At 41.3% G+C, this 27,091-nt stretch overlaps 1 protein-coding gene across 3 annotated transcripts in view; it reads right to left on the bottom strand.

Moving 5' to 3' along the window:
- The window catches only part of CPO (carboxypeptidase O), a 169,787-nt gene extending 143,493 nt beyond the window's left edge, over positions 1–26,294 (bottom strand). For all 3 annotated transcript variants that reach the window (XM_004033114.5, XM_055380418.2, XM_055380420.2), the window contains exon 1: positions 23,123–26,294. The gene's annotated coding sequence lies outside the window, so the exon portion shown is untranslated. The remainder of the gene's footprint in view (positions 1–23,122) is intronic.
- Positions 26,295–27,091: the final 797 nt, after the last annotated feature.

Below are 27,091 nucleotides of genomic sequence, written 5' to 3'. Positions count from 1 at the left end.
ATTTTTTCAAAGTTCCTCCTCCACTGCTGAATCTAGTGTATAGCTTGATGTAGAAACCACTGCTATACCAAAGGCTCAGCCTCAAACCAGCCTATAGCTTCTATCTTGCTCCATCTTCGTTTCAGCCACCAATAGAGTGGAGAAGCAATAAAAAGGTCAAAAGTAGGTAAATAAAATGTGAACCAGTATATAAAAGTTCTTCTGAGCAACTGGTATGTTTCTGGCTATTGGCAACTAATCCCACTTCCTCTTTTATCCAAGAAGCTCAAAACAAACTTTGTGGCCAACCTCTGGCTTTCAAATAGAACTTTATCATTTCTTCTGCCAAACGTTAACCTCACCCCTGGCTGCCTCTCATTTTTGCAATCCAATTTTCCTTTCACCCCAATTTCTTCATCTATTTCTTGTTTTTGCTTTATATTTCTCATATTTCTGTAGGCAGCCTCAAACCCATGTTTTGTTACTGTGGGGAACAAGTGGGGAATCAATTAAATGAAGGAGAAAGAGGATGGAAAAATAAAGGGAAAGAGGAAAAAATGATCCTGTCAGTCCTAGGAGAAATGGAAGCAGGAGTGTGGATGTACAGGACTCAAATTATTCCAGAATACAGATTATCATGAGCTGCTTGTATAACACCATTATTTTAAAATGAGAACTCACCACTGAGCATTTTAAAAAATATCAGATAGTTAAATTTGTAAGATCCATACTAAGGTGAAAGGGGGAGGAGTAGGAGGATGAATTTGGCCATGGTTCGTTTGTGCCCTGTTGCCCTAAGTGAAGTTCCTGGTTTCAGTGTTTGTCCTCAGGCATTACAGTTTCTGTCCTCCTGCCTGGCATTGGTCCGTTAGACTCAGAGTACTCACAACATCTATACACAAGGCAGTCAATGGGGAACGGAAGGTGTCGGGGGCAGGGATAGAGGATATGTTTAGAAATCATTCTCACCTTGTCTATAGAGTGATCTTTATTATAATTTCAGATCTTTAAATTCCCTTCTGATTCTGTCCTTTCTCTACCCAGTAGCCCCTGTGTGTTTTATATTAAAAATCCATGTCATGGGAGGGAAAGTGAAAAGCTTTCTCTGGAACCAATCTGCAAGGGCAACCTAATAATGTTTTTTTCAGGCTGGATAAATGTCTTAAACAAAAGTGCCAAAAAGGCTGACATTGCGTCCCTGATTACAAGCTTTTTCTCTCCTTCTGTAGTTGGTAATTATTAGGAAGAATGAAGCTATGGTTTCCAAATATATCTGAAATTTAGAAATACAGCTTGCACATATTGGACTTCCTTTTTTCCTTTCTGGAAGGTAAATGATAATGATTAATAGCAATTCCACCTGTGGGACTCCTGGGCCACTTGGCCCCCTAAGGAAAAATGAGAAAATAAAATCAAGCTAAAATGCATTTGTCTTCATTTCAAGAGTATGTGTTATTCACCTCTATTTATTTAATGGTGTGTTCTGCCTATCAGTCTTTCCAACATTCTTATGCCTCCTAGAGGACATGCAATGGCCCTGCTACATTCCAGGGCTTGCCCCTGGACTAAGTTTGCCATGCAGCCTAGCTTCCCACCCTCAGGTGCCTTTTGGTACTTTAGGAACATCTGCTTTACAGGGAGCAGCAGGTTTGAGCCAGTTGGCCCATTCCAGAATATGGGGAGAATCTCAAGGGTTCTTGCTTAAGCCCACAAAGGCCCTTGACTGTATGTAAGGGCTACCCTAGTCTGGGGCTAGAGGTCCATATGTGCTTATAAGAGCTGAGAAATCTAAAGCCAGAGGGCTCTTAAAACAGGGGATAAGCTCCTCTCTTGAGTGCAAACGACTTTTGAGAAAATTGCCCAGTATTTGCCTGTCTTATCTGGAGCACAGAGATGGCCTCACATGTGTATGGCACGTTATTATTTATGATGAACTTTACAATATTATTCATGCCATCTAATGATAGAGCCATAAAGGTGGCAGAACTGGTGTTATCATTTTCTTTACACAACCACCTCCCTTGCCTCAGCCCCAGATATTTATGTCTCTTGGTCTATGACATTTATGAATATAAGTTTAGAATATACAAAAGAATTCATTTCATTCATCAGAAAGAATTCATTCCACTAGTAGAGCTGCCAAAATGTCATCGTCACATCCCTTTTCATAGGATGATCGTTTCTAGGCCTCAGCCTCCTTAGCCTTAAAAATAATGGATTAGTTGTTTCCAATGATTGGCTATTGTGAATAATGCTGTAATAAACACAGTAGGGCAGATATCTGTTGAAGATGCTGATGTGGTGAGGTGATTGATATGTTAGCTTGATTGTGGTCATTATTTCACAATGTATATGTACATCAAAACATCAAGTTGTACACCTTAAATACATAGAATTTTAATGTGTCAATTATACCTCAATAAAGCTAGGGGGGAAAGTAAGGGGTTGGAATTGTAGGATTGCTTAGCATCCACCTAGCCCTAATACTCTATTTGCTTAGAAAAAGGCCTAACCATAGTGCAGATCTTGGGCCATCAACAGCAGAAAGCACATGCATGACCATAACAGGAATTAGGTGGGGGAAATTCCCCCGTAAACACAGAAGAGCAGGATTAACTGGACAGGTGATAGCCTGTACAGGAAAATAAGCACCACAGAGAAGAGGGACAGCATGTGGTCAGACTGTTAATGACGCCACACATACCTTCTGGGTTGGGTGATACATCCATGAAACTTGGAACAGTGATGGATTAAATCAGAGACATTCGAATACACAGGGAGGGCAAGAGTGAATCCAACTTCAAGACAACTAAAGCAGATTATCCATTTCAAGATTGAACAGGCATCCACACAGGAGAAGATCTGTTACTGATAATAAGATCTGGCTTCTTCTCCTCCCTCTTCTCCTTTTCCTTCTCTTTCTCCTCCCCCTCCCCCCTTCTTCTTTTTCTCCTCCTCCTCCTCCTCTTCTTCTTCCTCCTCTTCTTTTAAGAGATAGCATCTCACTCTCTCATCTAGACTGGAGGGCAGTAGTGTAATCATGGCTCACTGCCACCTCAAACTCCTGGGCTCCAGCCATCCTCCCACCTCAGCTTCCCAAATAGCTGGGATTACAGGCATGTGCCATGATGCCCAGCTAATTTTTTTTAGATTTTTTTGTAGAGAAGGGGTCTCACTTTGTTGCCCAGGCTGACGATCTGGCTTCTTTGACAACGGTGGGAAATTCCTTTTTTTTTTTTCATTTACTTTGCTGGCCTCCCTTCTCAGCCTCTTTGCAGACTCCTCCTCCTCTATTATAATCTCTAAGTATAGCTGTGTCCCAGGGCTCAGTCCCAGGGCTTTGTCTCTTCTCTACCTTCCATCTGTCCATATGTCATATCATCTAGGCTCATGACTTTAGCATCTCTATGCTGAAGATTCCTGTATTTACATCTTTAGACCTCACTGCTGCACTGAGCTTCAGATTCATATCCAATGGCTGATTGCGCATCTCAAACGTACTATGATCAAAACAGACTCATGCTCTCCTGTCTTTCCCCCAACCCCACTAACATAAATCTCCCTCCTTACATATTCTTCCAACCTCAGTAAATGGCTCCACCTTCCACCAGTTATTTGAGCCCCAAATCTAGGCATCATTCATGATTCTCTTTCCTTTTTCCTTCCATCTTCACAATCACTTTATTCTATAAATCCTGATGGCTTCTGCCCATTAACATATTCATCCACTTTTCTCTGTCTCCACTGCAACTATAATCCAAATTACCATCATCTCCTATCTAGACCACTGTAATGGTAGTTACAGTAGCTCTAGTTTCCAGACCCATTATCCAACCTGTAGGTGTAGATATTTGAACCTACTTAAGTCAACCTGATTCTCTCTCCCAGGAGTCTGAAATTTTTTGTGTAGATAAGAACACTTTAAAGATCCACCCTCGGCCGGGTGCAGTGGCTCACACCTGTAATCCCAGCACTTTGGGAGGCTGAGGCGGGCAGATCACGAGGTCAGGAGATCGAGACTATCCTGGCTAACACAGTGAAACCCCGTCTCTACTAAAAATACAAAAAATTAGCCGCGCGTGGTAGTGGGCAGCTGTAGTCCCAGCTACTTGGGAGGCTGAGGCAGAATGGTGTGAACCCGGGAGGCGGAGCTTGCAGTAAGCCGAGATCGTGCCACTGCACTCCAGCCTGGGTGACAGAGCGAGACTCCAACTCAAAAAAAAAAAAAGATCCACCCTCTTAGTTACTTTTTAAGTATGTAATATAGCATTATTAGTTATAGGCACTACACTCTACCATGGACCTCTAGAACTTAATCATCTTGCATAACTGAAACTTTGTACCCTTAAAGAAATCTGAATCTTAATCAAGGAAACACATAGAAATTCCCCTCCAGCATATCTTAATTTTAGGAAGCTAGCAGGAACTGAGCCATTTCAAGGTTAGCACCAGGTGGAGTCAATCCAAGGGTTCCTGACCTTAAGATCCTAGAGCTTTCTCGGGTATTGTTTCTCCAAGGTTTTGTCGTTCAGCTCTCCCTTTAAATTGGCGAGCCACCCAGTATCTCCCCCTAGGGAAGGGTATAGTGAAAAGTTTCCCTTGGGGACCTCTGAAGAATCCACAAAATGAGCCCTAGTTGGATGTTTGCCATGACAGATGACACAAAAGTCTGATTGGTACATCCACAGTCCTGATATTGGTAGACAGGGACTTTTCTATTTTATTCACTATTATCTCCTTAGTGTTTAGGATAATACCTCCCTAATACTACAATACATTAACAAAAAAAAGATTGTTAAATGAATTAACAAATGTTAGCCAGGCAAAGAAGGAGGGAAGAGAAAGATTTCCAAGACAGAAATGTCATGTTGAGATGAGAGACAATGGTATGTTCAAGAAACTGAAAGGAGATCAATTTGGGTGTGGCCTAGATTGCTGCGGTGGTGGTGGGGAAAGGGGTTAAAGATAAGGCAGGAGAGATAATCAATGCTCAGATTATGAACAACTCTATGCCAGGTAAAAGTTTAAACTCTCTGGAGAAGGAAAAGGGGGCATCTTTTTAAAAATTTAAGCAGGAAAGAAAATGATAAAATTTGCATTTAGAAAGGTCATTCTGGCTGCAATGCAGAGATCTGGGCTGGAAGAGAAGATGAACTGAAAATAGGGAAACCAGTCAGAATCTGTTGAAGTAATGTAGACAATAGACTTTGGTGGCTAGCCTAGGGCAGCATTAATGTGCTGCAGTGTTTTGAGAAGAAGTTTTAAAAGGGAAAATCATGGTGACGGGGAACTTGCAGGTAGGGATGATGTCCTCATTTCTGGCTTGTCTGCCAGACGCCATTCACTAAACTAGGGAATGTGGGGGAATAAGCAGGTGTCAAATGAATGGTGATGAGTTGAGTTCTGCACAGGAAGAGTTTAGGACATGCAGGTGTGGAGGCCCAGGAAGCATCTGGAAATGAGTCTGGAGCTAAGGAGAGATAAATGAGCTAGAGATGTGGATTCTACAGTCATCAGTATAACAATATAACTGAAAACATGGAAGAAAGAAGGCCCAGGACAAAACCTTGAGGGACACCAGCACTTAAGATCAGGTGGAAGATAAGAGATAAGGGAATAATTTGGAAGCAAAGAAAATAGGATATTTCACGAATGAAGGCGCAGTCAAAAGCTGCTCTGAAATCAAGTGAGTAAAGGACCTCAGTTTGCTTTGGGTTTAGCCAGAGGGATATATTGTGAGGACTTGTTGAAAATAATTTCAATGAAGGGAATAGAAGGCGGTCAATAGGTGAGATCCAAAGGGACAGGAAAAAGTCAAGAAGTGAAGACAGCAACTCTTCTTAGGAGTTTGTCTTTATAGGGGTGAGGGAGAAGTCAGTTTCTGGAGAGGGATTTGGGCTTGAGGAAGTTTTTTGTACATTTAATCTGCAAGCATGTTAGCATCTTTAAACAGAGAAAGGAAGAAACCAAAAGGGAAAAGAGGTTAATAAATAGAAGATGGGACAGAAAGTGAAAAAGATGAAAAACTATTGCAAGCCAACTCCTTATATTTCCCCACCAACTGTCTCTCCTATTTCCCACAGTAACTATTTTGAAGTTTTCTGCTCCCCAAAAGTATTGGACTCCCCACCCCCTCTCACTACCCACTGAAGATAGCTCCTCCTCCCTCTCAGAGTACGCAGAAGCCATCAGTCAGGGGCGTCCTGGACTTTGTATATCCATGCCCAACTTTTCCTCCTTTTGTTCTCATACACTGAAGGAAGTTTCCCAACTCCTGTTTAGAGATACTGTCCCACTTCTCTTTTCCATCCATTCCCATCCAGCTCACACAGCCTCCAACGTTGTGCCAGTGTGTCACAGGCCCTGGAAACACAAAGGGGAAAAGACAGAGTTCTTCACCTCAAAGAGTTCAAGGTTTATTGGAGAGAAAAATAGGTAACCATACTACAAAAAAAAAAAAAAAAAAAAAAAAAAAATAGGCAACCATACTACAAGATGGATAAGTGAAATAAAATATTGTTAGTGCTGCCAGGCATGGTGTCTCATGCCTATAATTCCAGCACTTTTGGAGGCTGAGGCTGGAGGATCACTTGAGTCCAGGAGTTGGAGACGAGCCTGAGCAACATAGTGAGACCTGGTCTCTAAAAAACAAAACAAACAACAACAACAACAAATTAGCTGGGTATGATGATGCATGCCTGTAATCCCAGATACTCAGGAGGCTGAGGTGGGAGGATCGCTTGAGCCCAGAAGGTCAAGGCTGCAGTGAGCCATGATCCAGCCAGCCACTGCACTCCAGCCTGGGCGACAGGGCGAGACCATCTCCAAAATATCTTTATATTTATACTATTTATATTTATGTTGTTACTGCTGTGCTCAAAGTGTGAAGAGTCCTGAATGACCCCACATGTCTCCTTTGGGCTCTCAGATAGTAAATCCTAGGTGTCTCCTAAACATCCAAAGACTAGGCCCTTTCAATTCACCAGCCCCAACCCATTCAAAAGCACCATGGTAGTCCTAGGAAAGATAATTTTAATATTGCAGAAGAAAACAAAACTCAGAATCTTCTGAGATGCATTGGACTTCATAGAAACAAAACTTTCTATAATATTTTGAAATACAAATGTACGCAATATATTTTCCTTCAGTGTTAAACATACAAAGCCTCCCATTTCATTTCAAGTGTCATCATTATTTATTTCTTGGTAGCAAATCTTAATTGCCAGGTTCCAAGGACAGAGCTATGGAACAACACAAGAAAATCCCCAGCATACAAGTTGGAACCGATACGACTTGATAATTGGTTGGCTTATGGTGAGGAAGATACCCAGATTCTTGGCTTAGGCCAGAAGACAGGAGAAGGAGTGGCATTAATACTTGAATATGCAAGTAGGAAGGTAAGTATGATAGACAATGTAATTACCACCATGTTGAGTCTGCTACATTAAGAGTGAACTGTATTCATGTATGAATAACTTAAATGTATGAAACATTCAAACTATGTCAGTTTAAACATGACATTTGAAATATATAGTTTCCAATGGTTTCTTCCTTAGTAATAAATAGTCACCATCTGGGCATCATCAATAAGATACAGGGACACCTTCCCAAACACCCAAGAAATGAAATTTGAGAAAGAGAGCAGTCACTAAAGCAAATTAAAAGGACTGTGCAGCAGAGACTGCTATATGCCTCCCAATATCATTTTCCTTAACTTTCTTTTAGTACTAGAAAACTTTCAGTTTTAGTTGGAGACACAGCCATTGAGCTAGAGACTTTATTGTCCAGGATCCCTTGCAGGTAGGCCAATGGGACGAGCAGCTTCTGGGTTATATCATTAAAAGAAAGCTGGTTGCCCTTAATTTTCTCTTTCCCTCTTCTCTTGCATTAGAAAAAGGATGTGACGCTTATGACTTGACTTTGACGCTGCAGCTGAGGACAATAGTCTGGGAAGGGAAAGCAACAAGTTCAAAGAAACTCAAAACCCAAGATGGCCAGTGGAGCAGAATCCTCTTCCCACCCTGGACCTCTGCTTATCCCCACCTCTGGACTGTTATGTGAAAGAAAAGTAAATGTCTAGCTTATGTGTGCCATGGTATGTTTGGGTCTCTTTGTTAAAGCAGCCTAGTCTGATCTTGACTAATAGAAACTGGTTCTAGATAACTGTCTCCAAAAGAGGAAGCCCTGCTGGTTTCTACCACAACCAGCTGAAGATAACCACATATCCTAGTGGAACCCAGTGATCTTCATAACCTAGAGAAAATCATCAACCCTCTGGAAATGGTCACATCTTCCTTGCTTTCCTATTTACCCTCTCTACCCAACCAGAGTCTATGGAAAGCAACTACGACAAGGACGGCAGTAGCGTGACATACACAGAGCACAATGGATTTGTTGTTTCTAATTACATCCAATGTCACTGAAGCAGTTCAGTATTTTTCATCAAGGTATTTAAGGGAGAAAAAGAAGCAGGAATTGAAGGTAAAGGTACACTTCACCTCTTGCAGCTACATTCCATCAGTCCATCAATACAGACAACAATCTAGCAGTGAGGGATTTTACAGGCAAAGCTTATACAGAACAATGACTTTTAAAAGCCCACCCCTTGTGTACACTAACTTGACAGCAATATGCTACCATGTGTTCTAAGAACTATTATCACTGTGCTCCCACACATGGGAATTGTTCGCTATTTTTCCTAGTGACGTCTTCCACATTTTTTCTATTATCCACTGAATGTTAAACTAAATTCATATTAGAATATAGTTTTTTTCTGAAAAAGAAGCTCCTATATTGCTAAACTGGTACACCAAAACATTTTCATCTTTTATAAGAGTTAGGATTTGCTGTTGATTGTAAACCCAATAAACAAGCATCCCTTTAATGCCTCATTGACAGTTGCACAATATCTCTACCCTCTTACCAATTGAGTTTTATGGAAACTATTTCAACAGAGTAGACATTTATCATCACAGGAGAAACTCCCATTTAGACATTAACTACCTTAGCTGTACTAAAAACTCATTTTCCACAGATGTCCAGCTATGATTTACTCCTTTTTAATCAGGAAATAAATAAGATCTGGTAATAGCTTCCTGTGGCAAGGGGTACCCTTTATTATACTGCAGGAAATAGATACCAACCAGTCAGAGAACAGCCAGAGGGCTTGCCCTTCTTACCAATAAAACTGGATTTTCACTAAGCCAATTGCTATCAAGCTAATTTTTAAACAGGAAACAGACATTTAGGATACTTACAAGAAACACCAAATATACAATCTATGAGATTTTCAAATGTGCACTGATACATATTCAAGTATTAATGCCACTCCTACTCCTGTCTTCTGGCCTAAGCCAAGAATCTGGGCATCTTCCTCACCACTAAGCCAATCAATTATCAAGTCGTATTGGTTCCAACTTGTATTATCTTCTGAATTTGTCTACCTCTTATATTTCCAATACCGCATGCTACAGTAGTCACCATTATCTTGTAGCTGGTTCACTGAAACAACAAACTCCCATTCACCCCGTTTTTTCTCTGCCTTGCCATCCCAGTGATCTTTTGAAAATGGACACAGGAAGGAGAACATCACGCACCGGGGCCTGTTGTGGGGTGGGGGGAGGGGGGAGGGATAGCATTAGGAGATACACCTAATGTAAATGATGAGTTAATGGGTGCAGCACACCAACATGGCACATGTATACATATGTAACAAACCTGCACATTGTGCACACGTACCCTAGAACTTAAAGTATAATTAAAAAAAAAAAAATATATATATATATATAAAAGAAAATGGAAGCTCATTCCTTTTGGGAAAGACTGGAATGTGTAAGTGTGGTTTTAAAAGTCTGCATGATCTGCTCCCCTGCCTTGTTTTCTGGCCTGAAGTAGTACTTCCATCTACTCCCCGTCCTGACCTCTGACACGATGTTCTGTTTATTTATAAAGCACTTACAGTTCCCTCAAATAGAACAAGTTCACTTTGCCTCTGCCTTCACAAACACTGCTTCTTTTGCCCATAACACCCTTCCCCCACCCTCTCCACTCCCTTCCACCTTTCCTTTAGCTGCTTTGCTTCAGTTTTCAGCATTCACGTCACCTTCCTAATGAAGACGTCTGTGGTTTTTCAAGACTAGACTAGGTCCCCTTCCTGCATTGTTCCCAGGCATCTAAGTGAATGCTCAATAAACTTTATCGATAACAGCATTCCTAATATTATCTAGTTAATCTTGTGGGATTTTGTTCAAAAGATTCCCAGGGGGTTGTGCTCAGGCATGGTTATTACTCTGATTTTCAATTCTGATACACACAATGCCAGCCCATTGAACTTGATGATCTCACTAATATTGCTAGGGGCATCAGTTAGAAACTGCAATAAGCTGCTAGTATCAGAGAACAGAACTAATAGAGGCTTAGACAAAAGAGAAGCTTATTGCTCTCTCACAGAAAGGAAAGTCCAAAGATGGGCAGTTCAGGGCTGGTGCTGCAGCACACAAAGTCATCGGGGGCTGCAGCTCCATCATCTTTAGCGTGTGACTTCCATTCTCAAAGGTGCAAATGTCTCACCTTCATTCTAGATGAGAAAAAGGGATAGAGTAAGGGGATTCTTCTTGATGCCTTACTTACTGCCTTGAGTTTACATCACATTGGCCACCCATACATGCAAGAAATATTGTGGAATGTAGTCTTTTAGTTGAGCACTCTGGCACCTCAAATAACATCTTTCTAAGAAAGAAGGGGAAAGTGAATACTGCATAGAAAACTACCAGTTCATTCCATGGTCAGTCTAGTTTCATAATTCATTCTTTAAGAAAATAATTACCCTGTTTTATAAATTCAAACTTTATGTAATCTAATAAACAATAAATTGTTAAGAAAGAAGAGTCACAGCAAAGACTTTTAAAACAACACATATCGAATATGAAAGAGGTATTAGACAATTCAATCACGTGTGATCTTTCAGGAACATATCTCTTGTGTATAGAGAGGGACATCCTCATACAAATACCTCGCTTATTCACTCATGTGTTATCCACAGTGAACTATTATTAATGGGTAACGTTGCATGTCCCACCTTATTTGCTCCTCACCTTATATAGCAGGATTATCATCCCCACTTTGTAGATGAGAACACTGAGGCAAGAAGAGGTTAAGTAACTTAGGTCGAAGAACATTGTTGGTGACAGCATCAGCATCAAAGCCAGGTCTGTGTGACATTCTCTTTACTCTGTCATAGAACCTCCCTACATAGCCCACTCTCCTGACTCCTAACAAGAACTAATGATTCTGTCACTCCAAGAATAGCATTTCCAGAGTGACACCCATGAACTGAGCCCATGCTGGCCTGTCCTTAGTGGAAATTATTGGCCACTTTATTGTGCTTAAGCATATGATGGGCAACTGAATTAGGTGACTTAGGGTATTAAAGCTGGAAGGGTCTATATAGATCATTTAGCATCACTCCACTCATTTTTGAGGTGAGAACATTAAAACTGGCCAGAGTCACACCAGTGAGTTGCACTGCTAAGGACTGAACATGGGACTCAAGGCTCTCATTATTTCTAGGTGCTCTTCCTCTGCAGCACCTCTCAGTTTTCTCTTTCCAAATCTTTTCAAAATCCAGCTTAAATTCCATTGTGTTCTTACAGCATTCCATGATTTTCCAAATGAGAATTAGTCATTCTTTGCTCTCAGCTTACATTATACTTTAAACCTCTGTTTTAGCACTTCATTCCTTCTGCTTTATATTAATTTTGTATGTTGGTCACCCTTTCTAGACTATAAACCTGTTAAGAACTTATTTTTGTATAACCTTCAAGTATTTAGTCCATTGTTTTGTCCATACTAGGTGTTCAACATGTACTTATTGAATGAATAATGATTTAACAATATTTTAGCATTTCTTTAATTCAAATGTTTCCATCAAAAGTTATCTCTCTCTAGGCTGGAAAATAAGCAAAACTGTGCTGATTTCTCTGTATTTGTTCTTTTCATATTGTGCTTTTTTGGTTTGTTTCCCTATTTGAAGCATCCTCCAGTAGAATGCAAGATCTGCATAAACAAACTTATTTACATTTGCCCCCGCCATCCCTAAGGCTCAGCATTGTTTCTGATACAGAGCCAGTACCCAAACACCCAATAAATGATAAACAAGTGAATGAATCGTCTCTTCCATTTCACAGACACTCAAGGTTTTTGCAGTTTTGATCCAAGTCTTTCAGAAACATGAACTCGCCAGAGATAAATACCTCAAAACAGCCATTGCATTCTTCCAAAGAAATCATTGTGGGATGTGTGAGAGCATCAAGTTGGCAGATACACAACATGTCTTAGGAAAAATGGGAGTGTAACTGTCAAGGAGAAAAAGATGAGAACAAGAGTCTGAAGCTGTATCATTAACTGTTCCCACAATAATGCTGACTATCAACCAACCACAACACTTCAAAGGCATACAATGATAAGCAGTCCTTACCCATGCCTCTGGGATGGTTGATTAGGCAGCTCTGCTGATCTTGGCTGGGTTGAATGGATGGATCTTCTGGCCTCGGTTGGATAATATCACATGTTTAGGAAGATGTATTGATGTATAGAGGTCAGCTGATTATCAGCCAATATAGGATACTCTTGGCTGGAATGACTGTGCTAATTCATCTCTTTTCCAAGTGTCTCTAATCACCCAACAGACTAGCACAGATAGTCTTATGTTGATGAAGAAGGTAAGAGTGATAACGAGCCTGATTTTGCAAATACTTTAAAGCGTTTGCTTGACCAATGACTTGCTTTTCGACAAGTCATTGGCTAAAGCAAGTCTTATGGTTGAGACCAGAGTCAGAAATGGAAGAGCACTATAAAGTTATGAAGCAAAGATGGAGAGGCAAATGATTGGAGACATTTTTGCAAATCTATCATAAGGGCAAAGATTGAAATTACTTGCTTAAAATCTTTTGCTCCTAGTCCATACTAGCAGGCTTAATAAATATTTGTTGAACAGATACACAGATTAATGGATGTATAGATGTCTGGATGAATGAATGAAGCTAGTTTACAGAGCTCTTCACAGAGACAAGTCATCAATAACTCAACTAGTATCTTGATGATGCTAGCAGGAAAACATTTGTCCATAGATATCCACAAGATCTTACAAAAACAGAAACAAGCACGAAATTACTGGGCCCATCAAGCAGTATGGGTTGGGTTTTCAAGAATCCTTCTAAGAGGAATATGAGGTTTTTCCAAGGTGTCCACCTTCTTTACCTATCACAAACCTTCCTGCACAATTAAGCTGAGTTTTTCATCACAGTGGTATTAAGGACATTCTAATATCTCCAATTCTTGTTTTCTTTACTAAACAAAAATGGCATCAGAGAAGTATTTTTGTTCTCAACGACAAGCTCTTATTGCAAGAGCAGCAACACTAACAGCCTCCAGAATCATAGGTAACCTCTGAAAAGGCCATGCAACATTTTCTGAAGCTTTCAGGCAGATATCTGCACAGGAAGTAAAACTGGAGAAGAAAATTCTCTATTGGTGATTAGACTGCAATAGAAAATTATAAACTTAAATTCAGAACTGTGATAGCCTCCTCTATACTCCCTTTCTCTAAACCCAAGGGCAGTAAGTAGCATTCTGGTATAATAGATTTAATAAAAAATTAGTTTATTCAGGTGGAAGGGCTGGGATGGCAAGACTTGACTAATTGTACTTAAGGGAAACAGGGAAAAATGGAACACATGTTTCAAGAAATAAAACCAAGAGCTTTGTGAGTTATATATGATAAGCAAATGGTAGCTATCAATTATCAATACTATTTCACATTTTAGATTGCTCTGAAGGACATGAAAAGTCAGATATGTATTCACAATAATAACTAACATTTATTGACTTAGTATATGCCAGGTTGTATACTAAGGACTCTTTATTTATTATCTCATTTAACCCACAAACCACCGTATAAGATGGTATTTTTCAAATGTTTACATTTTTTCCTACACATTTTACAGAGGAAAGAGCTTATTCTACTAAGAGTTGGGTGACCATGCATTCTGGTTTGGCCAAGAGAGTCCTGATTTATACATGCTATCCTGGCATAATTATTAATGACACCACTATTCACTCTCAAAAGTATCCTAGTTTGGGTGATTATTATGCTCACCCTGGTTAAGAGGTTTGTCCACATAGCTTGTAAATGGCAGAGCCAGGGAGAGAAGCTGGGTCAGTCTAACACCAGAGCTAGCAACTTCACCTCACTGAAACCCTCACTGTCTTAGCAGTTCAGCCATAATGATGACTGACTCAAGTCTATTCCTCTGGTATCTGCCAGCTTACATCTGGAAACTGACTTAAGATTTGGAGATGCTCAAGTGTATTAAGACTAGGAAATAAAACTTCAGTAAATTCAAGTTGTATTTCAAAAAGACTGGAAAAAAAACCTGAATTGCACAAAAACCTGGAAAAAAAAAGGAGAGAGAGATGCTATTCAAAGCAAAGCCTCTGAAATTATTGGATAGAATTTAAAACAATCATTTTACATACTTAAATATCAACTTATTTATTTAACTGCTATTGCATTTATTGAATTTACACACTCAAGAGTCCAAGATTCTATCCCTGTTCTCAAGTAAAAGGAACAACTTCACAGTTGATATATCCTTGCTCTTTTCCATTTATTTTACTAACAGTAAATAGCAACATTTACTCCTTTTATGCAACAGAAACGATAGCTTATATTTCCAAAAAGGGTCAATTTGGGTAAAAGGGAAGTCAACAAAAACATAAATTCCTTCTTTCACATTCCTCCCTTCTCCTAGCAGTAGGAAATATATACATTAGCAGCATAGAAATGTAAAGGACCTAAGGATGAAAACTGTAGGGATAATGCAAATAGGATTTCTTATATTTACTCATTATGAGTAGATTTCTTGAGAAAAGAGACAATCACCTGGGTTCTTTAGCTTGTATTAGCTGTTCTTTCCTATCGCTTAAGACTAGGAATTCAAGCACATTCTCCTTAAGCAAATCAAATTGCAAAAAAAAAAAAAAATATATGAACTTAGAGAGGTGGTTGTTTGCTCTTATAAAAGAATCACCATTAAATTATTTTGATAAAATATATTGACTAAATCAAAGGAGGGAGAAATAACTAGCCAAGAAAAATGATAATAATTGAAGGCATAGCAAATTATAAGAACAGAGATTTTAAAAGATTTATGGGGGAAAAAGCAATTTGAATAAACACATAGATGAGAAAGAAGAGGACAAGTAGAAATAAAGCCTTCTTATGGACTAATTAGAGAGTGTGGTGGTGACATTAAGACACTGTTCCCCCAAACTAGAATATACTGAGTGAAGTCAGAGAACCTGTAACTCATACGGGATAAATCCATTTTAGACAGTGAAAAACAGATGTTTTCAGTTGCTCGATTGCCCTGGAGAGAACTGTGGAAGCAATAATGTACACCCGACCTAGGAGACAGTTCTACTGAGTCCAAGGAGAATTTAAAGATAGAGATAGGAAATTCACTGACTCATAAGGGAAGGAAGGAATTGGGTGGCCCTCAGCCATCTGCCTAACATTATCTAGAACCACACCTAAACCATCCCAAGCAGACGAGACCTCCAGAGATGTAGCTCCATGATCTCCTCTGGTCACCGTGTTCGGATGTGGAACATTGGCCAGAATGTTTTCCTTCTTACTAACCGACAGTCATGTGCGGATTATTCTCTCTCATTCTGTTTGCTGTGGAAAGAAGAGCAGGCATGTCTCTGGTCGTCTTACTTTCTTATGGGGTCTGACAGGCACTGGCATTACTCTCCAGTGTCAAGATACCATTCCTGGATGCACATTATCAGGAGCTCCCACTGCCATCTCTAGGTTTATTCATTCGAGTCCTTTAAGGCTTTCCTCCTGAAGGGGAATTCCCGGGCTTTAGGAATTAGTGCATTTTGAGAAAATAATTTTTTTTTTTTTTTTTTGGAGTGCAGTGGCGCAATCTCAGCTCACTACAAGCTCTGCCTCCTGGGTTCATGCCATTCTCCTGCCTCAGCCTCCCGAGTAGCTGGGACTACAGGCGCCCACCACCACGCCCGGCTAATTTTGTTTTTGTATTTTTAGTAGAGACGGGGTTTCACCGTGTTAGCCATGATGGTCTCAATCTCCTGACCTCGTGATCGGCCCGCCTCGGCCTCCCAAAGTGCTGGGATTACAGGCGTGAGCCACCGTGCCCAGCCGAGAAAATAATTTTTAAAAGTTAACACGAATGAAATAAAGCCTCTCATAATTAAAAACACATTAAGACAAGACACTTGAAGTGAAACTTCATCCCAGTGGTGGCTCTCCAGGTATGGGGTCCAACTAGGGAGCCACCCAAATCTGTTAGAGTTTGATTGTCAGACAACAGAGATGCAGCAAAAAACTCCAGGCAGGCCAACACTTGATTAAGGTGGCTGTGGATTTTGAGAGCTTTTTCTGTTGTCTCAAATCCTGTGTCGAGCACCCTTTTTGGTAGAGTAAGGACTAGTTTTACTAATCCTATACATAATAATAGTAATGATAATGATAGAAAATTCCATAGTTACCAATTATTTGTGCTTACTGTGTATGGTAGGCAGAATAATGACATCCTCCTTCACCCTAAAGATATCCTAATTCTCAGGAACTATAAATATGTTATATTACATGGCAAGAGGAACTGAGGTCGCAGATGGAATTTGGTTGCTAATCAACTGGAAGCCTTCCTGCTAAGATAAGGCACAAGGCAAAGATGTGCCCTCTCACCACTGCTTTTCAACTTTGTACATTTGTCCTAAGTAATGCACTAAGACAAGAAAAGGAAATATGCCGATTGGGAAGGAAGAAATAAAACCATTTTCATTGGCAGATGACATGATTGTCTATGTAGAAAACCTGCAAGAATCAACATAAAAAATCCTGGTACTAATAAACTATTATAGCAAGGTTGCAGGACACAAGGTTAATAAAAGCCAGTCACTTTCTTATACACCAGCAATGAATAATGGAATTTGACATTAAAAACATTTTATCATTTACATTAGAACCCCCAAAATCAAATACTTAGGCATAAATCCAAAAAAAAGTGTATAAGATCTATATGAGGAAAACTATAAAGCTTTGATAAAGATATCAAAGAAGAACTAAATAAATGGACAGATATTCTGTATTAATGGATAGGAAGACTCAATATTAACAAGATGTCAATCCTTTCCAAATTGATCTATAGATTCAGCATAATCCTAATAAAAATCCCATCAAGTTATTTTGTAGCTAGTAACAAACTAAATTTTAAAGTTTATATGGAGAGGCAAAAGACCCATACGATTACAGGTGGAATGAAGGCTGCTAAACTGACTTTAAAATAGGGAGATTATCTTCAATTATCAGAGTGGGCACAATGTAACCCACAAGGATCCTTAAAAGTGGAAGAGGGAGGCAGAAAGTCAGTAGCAGAGTGAAGGGATATGAAAGACACTCACTCCACTGGCCGCTGCCAACCTTGAAGATAGTGGAAGGGGCCATAAGCCAAGGAATGCAGGCAGCCTCTAGCAGCTAAAAAAGGCAAAAAACCTGATTATCTTAGAGATGCCAGAAAGGAAGACAGCCCTGCCCACACCTTAATTTTAGCCCAGTTAGACCCATTTTTGACTTCTGACCTCCAGCGCTACGAGACAATTACTATGTGTTGTTGTAAGCCACTAAATTTGTTACAACAACAATAGGAAACTAATACACTGTGCCAAATTTTGAGCTACGCGGTTCATGTCCAATTAGTTCTAATTCTTACAAACACTACAAGAAAGGCATAAGCATCCGGTTTATACAAATGAAGACACTGAAGCCCCAGATGGTAAATGACTTGCCCAAGACCTCAGTTAGTAAAATGCAAAGCTAGAGTGTAAGTCCAGGCTTGTTGGACTCCAAAGCCCATTTCTCTTCTTCTGCATTCAAAACTAACTCATGAGGCGTCAAACCCTGAACAACCTTTGCTCCATGTCCAGATACTGCTCCACCTCAGCTGTTAGACTTACTCCCTAGAAGCTGAAGGAAAAAAAGAAAAATCCAATTACCATTTAAAAATAGCTCCCTATCTAAATGGCCAAATGAAAGTTTTATTTTAGACTAATTAGTCCAACTGGCTCTGTTTGATACTTCACTTACTCAATATATAGGATTCTTCTGAGGAAAAACATAGAGGGGCCAAGGGGTGACTCGTGAATGTAAGCTAAAAGCTTGGCTGAAAGCACTTTGAATCAATAAGCAAGCCAATGCTTTGGTCTGGGAAATTTACTAGAGTCAGGTTGGAAATGCATTTTTGTTTTTGCTTTTATAATTAATTACTGTTGCTAATGCTTTTTGTTATTATTTTTAAAATTAATTGCCAAGCATTGATAGTAGCCAGCAACTTTTCACACATTGCTTAAACATACTGAGGTAAAAAATCAGAATCATAACTAGAGTGCATGTTTATGGATTACTAAAATGCTCACATAAGAATTACACACTAATTCAACTACAATAAAAAAATTACACTTGAAGAGCTTATTATATACTATTCCTTCCCCTTCTGAGAAACATTTGAGCAGAAGCCTAGCATGGTTACCATAGCAACTATAATGCAAAATTGGCAGTAACTTTATGAATTGCAAATTCCTCTAAGGGTGTTGGGGATTTTTTTTCTACTTCCATTTTTAACCATCTCATATGCATTATTCCAGCAATATGTTAAACAAGGTTTTTGGGAACTCATGCATCACTTCAAAACAAGCTATGTTTTAAACCTTCAAATTTCATTATTCTAACAAGAGCAGAATTACCAGGAAACACCCAATTTACTGTCTTTTAAATTGTCCATTGCTTTTATTAATAACTGAGTTCTTAACATGTTGGATCACTTTTTCTAAAGAGAATCCAGGTAGTCAAATAAATGAAATCGCTATATTCTTTACCATCGTCTGCCCTAGAATCTCTCTGAGAATGGAGAAAGGGGACAGTCCTAGTTAAAAAACAAAACAAACAAACAAACAAAAAAAAACACACACAAAAAAAAAACAAAACAAAAAACTGAACCATCCTTGTAATTTCACAATCTGTTTCTCCTTCTAAGTAATATCACTTGTCATTTTGCATCAAAACTTTAATCAAACAAATGGTCAATCTTCATTGTTTTCCTTTCTCAGTCCCATTTTCTCTTCTACATGCTCATGAGCATGAAAATGACCCAAAGAGACAACTTGAGTAACTAGGGAGTTAGCTCCAGGACAAATTGTTTGCTTGGGTAGTTCAGAGACTGGCAAAGGTAGCCAAAACTATTGTGCTATACTACATACGCACGTCTAAATACGTGTAATTGAGATGAGATTACTTATATCATCATGAATGGTTCACGTCTTATCATCGCCAATTTCCTAGCTCTCTGACTTTGAGCAAGTCATTTGTGAGCTTTAGCTTCCTCATCTATAAAACAAGAACCTAAATTTTTGCCCAGTTCATTTCATAAGCCTGTTATAAGAATCACATGAGATGGTATGTTTGAATATTACCATGTCCTTTGAAAATACTGCTATTAATTCTTCTCAATTTTTATTTTAGATATTCAATACTAAGAATCTCCAAAATACGAAGATTCTTTATTTTCAGAATCCAGGATCAAGAGGAAAGGTGCTAATTCATGGACTGGGTATCTCAGGGTTAGAAATAAAGGTAAGTACAAAAATGTCAAAATTAAATTTTGTTATATGAAGATCCACATTATTGCCTCTGGTCAGTTTCCCATTTGGGAGACCTATTTGTTTGCAAAACATTAACACAGAAAATGACTGCACCCAAAGCACATCTCTCAGACAAGTGTCCATCCAGATTCTTAACGAGTTCAGGGAGCATTCTGTGGAGACAAGCAAGTCTACTGGCTTGTTTTTTTTTTTTTTTTTAACTTTTATTTTTGGTTAGGGGGTACATTTTCTGTCCTGTTTCACAGCAACTTCCTGAGGTCAAAGGAACATTAGTTGTTTTCCTGCCCTTGAACGATAGCCTTCAAAAAGGATGTAAGCATGGCCTAAACCTTTGATGGACATAAATTATGATATGCAACATAATCAGAGAAATATGGTGAAGAAACATTAAAAGAGGAAAACTCTGCTTGGCTTCTGAGGACTTTGTTTATTCATACACTCCGTCATTTGTTCACTCAGCATTTACTGACAGCCAAATATATGCTGCTTCAGTAAAGAAAGGGAAGAATCAGACACATATTTACTCCTGAAGAGTTCCCCAGTTTACTGGGGGAAGATACAGCCCTTCTCTCTATCCCTCACTGCATCTAAGGGTCATGGGAACACAGAAATAGCAAAGACTAACCACAAATGGGGCAGGAACAGGTGAGGAGAGAGAACTCAGGAAAGTGTTGTTCAATCTACACTCATATAGGAGAATTTTTCCAGGTGAAGAGGTGGCAGGGATTCCTCAGAGTACAAAGCATGTGAAAAGGCTCCGAAAGATGAAATCTGAATGCTGGGGAAGACCTCTGAGTAGCTGGAGCACAGAATGCCAAAGACGGAGAATAATGACCAAGGAATCTAAACAGTGGGTCAGGCCCAACTGGACAGTATGTACATAAAAAGTGAGGAGTCTCATGCCTGTAATCCCAGCACTTTGGGAGGCTGAGGTGGGTGGATCACCTGAGGTCAGGAGTTCAAGACCAGCCTGACCAATGTCAGGCCTCTGAGCCCGAGCCCAAGCCAAGCCATCGCATCCCCTGTGACTTGCATGTATACGCCCAGATGGCCTAAAGTAACTGAAGAATCACAAAAGAAGTAAATATGCCCTGCCCCGCCTTAACTGATGACATTCCACCACAAAAGAAGTGTAAATGGCTGGTCCTTGCCTTAACTGATGACATTACCTTGTGAAAGTCCTTTTCCTCGCTCATCCTGGCTCAAAAAGCACCCCCACTGAGCACCTTGCGACCCCCACTCCTGCCTGCCAGAGAACAAACCCCCTTTGACTGTAATTTTCGTTTACCTACCCAAATCTTATAAAACAGCCCCACCCCTATCTCCCTTCACTGACTCTCTCTTCGGACTCAGCCAGCCTGCACCCAGGTGAAATAAACAACCATGTTGCTCACACAAAGCCTGTTTGGTGGTCTCTTCACACAGATGCGCATGAAATTTGGTGCCGTGACTCAGATCGGGGGACCTCCCTTGGGAGATCAATCCCTTGTCCTCCTGTTCTTTGCTCCATGAGAAAGATCCACCTACAATCTCAGGTCCTCAGACCCACCAGCCCAAGGAACATCTCACCAATTTTAAATCAGGTAAACGGCATCTTCTTACCCTCTTCTCCAAGCTCTCTCACTGTCCCTCAACCACTTTCTCCTTTCCACTCTTCAATCTCTCCCTTCTCTTAATTTCAATTCCTTTCATTTTCTGGGAGAGACAAAGGAGACACGTTTTATCCGTGTACCCAAAACTCCTGCGCTGGTCACGGACTGGGAAGCCAGCCTTCCCTTGGTGTTTAATCACTGCAGGGGCGCCTCTCTGATTATACACCCACGTTTCAAGGGTGTCAGACCACGCAGGGATGCCTGCCTTGGTCCTTCACCCTTAGCGGCAAGTCCCGCTTTTCTGGGGAAGGGGCAAGTACCTCAACCCCTTCTCTCCTTGTCTCTACCCCTTCTCTGCTTTTCTGGGAGAGGGACAAGTACCCCTCAACCCCTTCTCCTTCACCCTTAGCGGCAAGTCCCGCTTTTCTACGGGGCAAGAACCCCCAATCCCTTATTTCCATGCCCCAACCTCTTATCTCTGCGCCCCAATCCCTTATTTCCATGCCCCAACCTCTTATCTCTGTGCCCCAATCCCTTATTTCCACACCCCAACCTCTTATCTCTGTGCCCCAATCCCTTATTTCCGTGCCCCAACCCCTTTTCCCACTTTTCTGGAAGGTAAGAACCCCTGAACCCCTTCCCTCCGTTTCTCTACTCTCTCTTTTCTCTAGGCTTGCTTCCTTCACTATGGGCAACCTTCCACCCTCCATTCCTCCTTCTACTCCTTTGGCCTGTGTTCTCAAAAACTTAAAACCTCTTCAACTCACACCTGACCTAAAACCTAAATGCCTTATTTTCTTCTGCAATGCCGCTTGACCCCAGTACAAACTCGACAGTAGTTCCAAATAGCCAGAAAATGGCACTTTGAATTTTTCCATCCTGCACAATCTAAATAATTCTTGTTGTAAAATAGGCAAATGGTCTGAGGTGCCTGATGTCCAGGCATTCTTTTACACATCAGTCCCTTCCTAGTCTCTGTGCCCAGTGCAACTTGTCCCAAATCTTCCTTCTTTCCCTCCCGCCTGTCCCCTCAGTCCCAACCCCAAGCGTCGCTGAGTCTTTCTAATCTTCCTTTTCTACAAACCCATCTGACCTCTCCCCTCCTCGCCAGCCCAAGCTAGGTCCCAATTCTTCCTCAGCCTCCGCTCCTCCACCCTGTAATCTTTTTATCGCCTCCCCTCCTCACACCTGCTCCGGCTTACAGTTTCATTCTGTGACTAGCCCTCCCCCACCTGCCCAGCAATTTACTCTTAAAAAGGTGGCTGGAGCTAAAGACATAGTCAAGGTTAATGCTCCTTTTTCTTTATCCCAAATCAGATAGCGTTTAGGGTCTTTTTCAACAAATATAAAAATCCAGCCCAGTTCATGGCTCGTTTGGCAGCAACCCTGAGACACTTTACAGCCCTAGCCCCTAAAAGGTCAAAAGGCCATCTTATTCTCAATATACATTTCATTACCCAATCTGCTCCCGACATTAAATAAAACTCCAAAAATTGGAATCTGGCCCTCAAACCCCACAACAGGACTTAATTAACCTCACCTTCAAGGTGTACAATAACAGAAAAAAGTTGCAATTCCTTGACTCCACTCTGAGACAAACCCCAGCCACATCTCCAGCACACAAGACTTTCCAAACACCTGAACCGCAGCAGCCAGGCGTTCCTCCAGAACCTCCTCCCCCAGGAGCTTGCTAAATGTGCTGGAAATCTGGCCACTGGGCCAAGGAATGCCCGCAGCCCGGGATTCCTCCTAAGCCGCGTCCCATCTGTGTAGGACCCCACTGAAAATCGGACTGTTCAACTCACCTGGCAGCCACTCCCAGAGCCCCTGGAACTCTGGCCCAAGGCTCTCTGACTGACTCCTTCCCAGATCTTCTCGGCTTAGCGGCTGAAGACTGACACTGCCCGATCACCTCGGAAGCCCCCTAGACCATCACGGACGCTGAGCTTCCGGTAACTCTCACAGTGGAGAGTAAGCCAGTTCCTTTCTTAATCAATACGGAGGCTACCCACTCCACATTACCTTCTTTTCAAGGGCATGTTTCCCTTGCCTCAATAACTGTTGTGGGTATTGATGGCCAGGCTTCTAAACCTCTTAAAACTCCCCAACTCTGGTGCCAACTTAGACAATACTCTTTTAAGCACTCCTTTTTAGTTATCCCCACCTGCCCAGTTCCCTTATTAGGCTGAGACACTTTAACTAAATTATCTGCTTCCCTGACTATTCCTGGACTACCGCTAAATCTCATTGCCGCCCTTCTTCCCAGTCCAAAGTCTCCTTTGTGTCCTCCTCTTGTATCCCCCCACCTTAACCCACAAGTATAAGATACCTCTACTCCCTCCTTGGCGACCGATCATGCACCACTTACCATCTCATTAAAACCTAATCACCCTTACCCCACTCAATGACAATATCCCATCCCACAGCATGCTTTAAAAAGATTAAAGCCTGTTATCACTCGCCTGCTACAGCATGGCCTTTTAAAGCCTATAAACTCTCCTTACAATTTCCCCATTTTACCTGTCCTAAAACCAGACAAGCCTTACAAGTTAGTTCAGGATCTGCGCCTTATCAACCAAATTGTTTGGCCTATCCAACCCGTGGTGCCAAACCCATATACTCTCCTATCCTCAATACCTGCCTCTACAACCCATTATTCTGTTCTAGATCTCAAACATGCTTTCTTTACTATTCCTTTGCACCCTTAATCCCAGCCTCTCTTCGCTTTCACTTGGACTGACCCTGACACCCATCAAGCTCAGCAAATTACCTAGGCTGTACTGCCGCAAAGCTTCACAGACAGCCCCCATTACTTCAATCAAGCCCAAATTTCTTCCTCATCTGTTACCTATCTCGGCATAATTCTCATAAAAACACACGTGCTCTCCCTGCCAATCGTGTCCGACTGATCTCTCAAACCCCAGCACCTTCTACAAAACAACTCCTTTCCTTCCTAGGCATGGTTAGCACAGTCAGAATTCTTACACAAAAGCCAGGACCACACCCTGTAGCCTTTCTGTCCAAAAAACTTGACCTTACCGTTTTAGCCTAGCCCTCATGTCTGCGTGCAGCGGCTGCCACTGCTTTAATACTTTTAGAGGCCCTTAAAATCACAAACTATGCTCAACTCACTCTCTACAGTTCTCATAACTCCCAAAATCTATTTTCTTCCTCATACCTGATGCATATACTTTCTGCTTCCCGGCTCCTTCAGCTATACTCACTCTTCGTTGAGTCTCCCACAATTACCGTTGTTCCTGGCCCAGACTTCAATCCGGCCTCCCACATTATTCCTGATACCACACCTGACCCCATGACTGTATCTCTCTGATCCATCTGACATTCACCCCATTTTCCCAAATTTCCTTCTTTCCTGTTCCTCACCCTGATCATGCTTGATTTATTGATGGCGGTTCCACCAGGCCTAATCGCCACACACCAGCAAAGGCAGGTTATGCTATAGTACAAGCCACTAGCCCGCCTCTTAGAACCTCTCATTTCCTTTCCATCATGGAAATCTATCCTCAAGCAAATAACTTCTCAGTGTTCCATCTGCTATTCTACTACTCCTCAGGGATTATTCAGGCCCCCTCCCTTCCCTACACATCAAGCTTGAGGATTTGCCCCACCCAGGACTGGCAAATTAGCTTTACTCAACATGCCCTGAGTCAGGAAACTAAAATACCTCTTAGTCTAAATAGACACTTTCACTGAATAAGTAAAGGCCTTTCCTACAGGGTCTGAGAAGGCCACCGCAGTCATTTCTTCCCTTCTGTCAGACATAATTCCTCAGTTTAGCCTTCCCACCTCAATACAGTCTGATAACAGACGAGCCTTTATTAGTCAAATCAGCCAAGCAGTTTTTCAGGTTCTTAGTATTCAGTGAAACCTTTATATCCCTTACGGTCCTCCGTCTTCAAGAAAAGTAGAATGGACTAAAGGTCTTTTAAAAACACACCTCACCAAGCTCAGCCACCAACTTAAAAAGGACTGGACAATACTTTTACCACTTTCCCTTCTCAGAATTCAGGCCTGTCCTCGGAATGCTACAGGGTACAGCCCATTTAAGCTCCTGTATAGATGCTCCTTTTTATTAGGCCCCAGTCTCATTCCAGACACCAGATCAACTTAGACTGTGCCCCCCCCCCACAAAAAATTGTCATCCCTACTATTTTCTGTCTACTCATAGTCCTATTCACCGTTCTCAACTACTCATACATGCCCTGCTCTTGTTTACACTGCCGGTTTACACTGTTTTTCCAAGCCATCACAGCTGATATCTCCTGGTGCTGTCCCCAAACTGCCACTCTTAACTCTTGAAGTAAATAAATAATCTTTGCTGACAGGACTACGCTGAATCTCCTTAGGCACTCTCCAATCAGATATCCTGAGTCGTCCCAATTCTTAGACCTTTTATACCTGTTTTTCTCCTTCTGTTATTCCATTTAGTTTTTCAATTCATACAAAACCGTATCCAGGCCATCACCAATCATTCTATATGACAAATGTTTCTTCTAACATCCCCACAATATCACCCCTTACCACAAGACCTCCCTTCAGCTTAATCTCTCCCACTCTAGGTTCCCACACCGCCCCTAATCCCGCTTGAAGCAGCCCTGAGAAACATCGCCCATTCTCTCTCCATACCACCCCCCAAAAATTTTCACCGCCCCAACACTTCAAATCTATTTTGTTTTATTTTTCTTATTAATATAAGAAGGCAGGAATGTCAGGCCTCTGAGCCCAAGCCAAGCCATCGCATCCCCTGTGACTTGCACGTATACGCCCAGATGGCCTGAAGTAACTGAAGAATCACAAAAGAAGTGAATATGCCCTGCCCCGCCTTAACTGATGACATTCCACCACAAAAGAAGTGTAAATGGCCGGTCGTTGCCTTAACTGATGACATTACCTTGTGAAAGTCCTTTTCCTGGCTCATCCTGGCTCAAAAAGCGCCCCCACTGAGCACCTTGTGACCCCCCACTCCTGCCCGCCAGAGAACAAACCCCCTTTGACTGTAATTTTCGTTTACCTACCCAAATCCTATAAAACAGCCCCACCCCTATCTCCCTTCGCTGACTCTCTTTTCGGACTCAGCCCGCCTGCACCCACGTGAAATAAACAGCCATGTTGCTCACACAAAGCCTGTTTGGTGGTCTCTTCACACGGACGCGCATGAAAACCAACATGGAGAAACCCTGTCTCTACTAAAAATACAAAATTAGTCCGGCATGGTGGTGCATGCCTGTAATCCCAGCTACTCAGGAGGCTGAGGCAGGAGAATCTCTTGAATCCAGGAGGTGGAGGCTGCAGTGAGCTGAGATCACACCATTGCACTCCAGCCTGGGCAACAAGAGCAAAAGAAACTGTCTAAAAAAAAAAAAAACAAAAAAAAAAAACAAACAAAAAAAAAGAGGAGTCCTGAATTGTTTAAATAAGGGAGAAGAATAACATTGATAACATTGTCAGATCTGGGTTTTAGGCAGAACCTTTTTATGGGTAGCAGAGACGACCAAAAGAAGTACAAGTTGTCAATCAAAAGTCACCGATATGTCCAACAAGAGAGCCTGCTCTCCCCAGGACAGAGCGAAAGCCCAGTGGCCTCACAGGCACGAGTGTCTGAGAGCACTGCAGGAAGGAAGTCAGAATCCACTGGACTCCACAACTTCCTGATGAGTGAGAAAAATTCTGGAAAACTGTCAGCATTCTCTCAGAAGGTGAGCATACAGATTGCAGAGTATTTCTACCTTTCCAAGCTTGGCAATAATACAAAA

Source organism: Gorilla gorilla, chromosome 11 (assembly GCF_029281585.2).
Source record: "Gorilla gorilla gorilla isolate KB3781 chromosome 11, NHGRI_mGorGor1-v2.1_pri, whole genome shotgun sequence".
NCBI classification, from domain to species: Eukaryota; Metazoa; Chordata; class Mammalia; order Primates; family Hominidae; genus Gorilla; species Gorilla gorilla.
Note: the sequence above shows the minus strand (reverse complement) of the source record. Positions and strands in the feature narration are given on the sequence as shown.